At 42.0% G+C, this 2,938-nt stretch overlaps 1 long non-coding RNA gene across 1 annotated transcript in view; it reads left to right on the top strand.

Moving 5' to 3' along the window:
• The window catches only part of LOC109304598, a 589,090-nt gene that overhangs the window by 502,137 nt on the left and 84,015 nt on the right, over window positions 1–2,938 (top strand). The window lies entirely within an intron of this gene.

Here is a 2,938-nt window from a genome sequence, read left to right as displayed (position 1 = left end):
CACGGTCAGGGCGGCTAGGGTCTGGAACCAACTTCCAAGGGAGGTGTTGCAGGCTCCTACCCTGGGGGTTTTTAAGAAGAGGTTAGATGAACACCTTTCTGGGGTCGTTTGACCCCAGTACTCTTTCCTTTCATGGCGGGGGGTCAGACTAGATGATCTTCTCAGGTCCCTTCCAACCCTAGAAACTATGAAACTATGAAACTAAATTAGTCAAGTAAATTATTCCTTGACAATTGTTCTGTTCTCATGATTAGCTTTTACTTCCCCTAGTGTTGACATGGAAGATGGATGCAAATAGCTGGACAGAACTTCCAGCCAGCCAGGGAAGGGATTTAAAAGGGCCACAATCTGAAACCTTTTTTAAAGGCAATAACTACTACCAAGGGCTTGAAATGTCACTCTTTGAAATGACTGTCACCTCTGCGTCTTCCAGAACAAAACCCCCCAAATTAGGACACTTCAGAAGAGAGGACACTAAGACTGTACAGTTGAAGTTTAAATAATCAAGTTGCTGCATGGCACTGTTAGGCATGAATAACAAAGCCTGGCATAATAATCGGGGCAGAGGTGGCAGGGGAAGAAGTTGGTGTCAGCATGGCCATGCTTTAGAACAACTGTGAGGGGAGCCAGGAACTAGAATAGCAAGAGATGTGGTTAGTTGGATGGCGGAGACTGTATGTTGCTGATGGACAGGGTAGAAGACTATACAGCATGTTCTTGTGTGACCATAATGAGCGACTTTCCCATAAAAAGATCTGGGGAGAAAGTACTGTGCATGAATAGCATACCTTTAAGAAGTAGTTTTAAAAGAGCTCATTTCCCATTCCAATCATGTATACCCCTTAGTAAGACTGTAACCAGATGCGGGTAGATCTGGGGGGGAGGGGGAAGGGAACAGCCCATCCCTTTTTCTTATTATGCACAAGAGATGACAGACTTTAAAAACTCCATGGCATTTTTTGATAATTTCTAACAAAAACTGGGACTTGCCAAGCTCTGTGGGTCTGGCCTGGGCTGTATTTCTGTGATTTATTCCATAGGGATTTTCAGCAGAACTTTACACTTAGTGTCTAAATTAATGATGTGCCTCCCTTTTTGCCATGACAAAAACCACTCTGCACTATATACATTATTTTAAAGTTTTTTTTGTCACGGACATAATCTATAAAAGCTTTTTCAGCTTCATCATTTTGACAAGCTGATTCCATTAAATCATTTATGACTATCACATTCACTATTGTTCTTTCTTTGATGTCAGGAAACACATCATTTGTGAGGTCATGAAGCAGCACTTCCCCTTCCCCCCCAAAATCCTCCCATAAAACTGTTTTTGGGAAAGCATCAGTATTGGTTGTTACTGAGCAAGTAGCATCTACTTTCTGGACTATGCCGTGCCTTTCCCTTTAGGCTTGTTTTTAGAACTTAGACATGAGCTCAGCGGAGTGCCGCAGGTCATTTACTAAGGCTTGTACTTATTAAATGCTCTGGACACCAATCAAGTGTCTTCACTTGGTATCTATCATTGTCTCACCTGCCTCGGAACGGGAACTGCCAAGAATTATGACAAATGAAGATTTCTTGACAGATGAGAGTCTCTACTTTCTTTGCTAAAATTCTGCTACACTGGCAGAGGTTTCCTTTCAGTCCTGAAAGATGCTTTCTTTCCTTTACCTCCTAAGGCATGATAGGGTGGTAGGCTGTATTGTGGCACTGGCAGCTGCTATACTGATTCTGTAAGGTCTGAGGATAATATGAAATTACGAAAAGGCAATTCAGAAAGGTGTTTACTAGAATTTATCGATGCATGAAGGGAAGGGGAAAATGATGCTTGATACTTTTCAATTAGCCCTCATAACACTAATTGGGGGTAGTGATACATTTTGTCCCTGTTTTACAGAAAAGGAAAACCCAGGCACATGTAGAGGTTGAGGAAAGGTGTAGTCCCACGAACCACTTGCTTCAGGTCCAAGAAACGCTTTTTAAGCAGTAGAAATCTGAAAGGTTTCATATCAACACTCATCATACAGGGCTACCTTGTGGCTTCATTCTGGATGAAGCTGATGCGAGGTTAGGCGCCAATATCAACCTGCTGGTATGACCCGGATTAACTATGGGGCAGCTCTCCAAGTAAAAAAGTATGTGTGCATATGGGTTCAGGGGCAAAGGAAAATCTATCTGTCTTAGATACTTGTCTTATGTACAGTTTATTCCCCTCATTTAAAACAGCAGAAGCACTGACTACATGCACAGGCCATTATCCTGGCTGGGTTGTTAAAGTTACCTTAATGCTGACTTTATTTTCTGTAATGGTACTGAACAAAATGTTTCCTTTGAAAGGTCTCAGACCTCTATCCTCCCAACTCCTAATCACAGTAATAACCAACCTCAAGGAGTCATTAGTGAGGACTCAAACAATATCCTGTAACAAGTCAGCTATGAAGAAATTGGCATAGTTTATCTCTCTGATTCATGTTCTTATGAAAATAATGGGTTGCAAAACAAAGCCAGCATTTCTCTTCTGCTGCACAAAACCCCTTGGAACTGATTTTTTCCCCTCTCTCCCTCCAACTAACATTGACTAGAGCCCTGCAAGGGGCTTTAATAGACAAACTCCATCTGTAGAAATGGTATGTTCTTATAATGCAACACCAATTTATTTGCTGTGCTGATCCTCACATTGACTTTGCCATGAACCTGCTCTTGATTGGTGTAACTTGTTGCATTGCTTACAGGAGCTGGACAAATGGTATAATGATTATATTCAAATCCAGTTCCTCTAAAGAGGTTTGTTTTCTGTTCAGCAAATGGATGTGGTGGCCTGTTTGAACTGAGTTTGGATAGGCTCCTGAAATTGCTTGCTTTTGTTTTTGTGAGAGGGGGCACTTGCACTTTCTATAGTGCTGTAGCAACAAAGTTTGGTGCCCAGGGCAAAGCCCAC

The sequence above is a fragment of the Gavialis gangeticus genome, unplaced genomic scaffold, assembly GCF_001723915.1.
Source record: "Gavialis gangeticus isolate Ggan-Ray unplaced genomic scaffold, GavGan_comp1, whole genome shotgun sequence".
Classification (NCBI taxonomy): Eukaryota; Metazoa; Chordata; order Crocodylia; family Gavialidae; genus Gavialis; species Gavialis gangeticus.
Note: the sequence above shows the minus strand (reverse complement) of the source record. Positions and strands in the feature narration are given on the sequence as shown.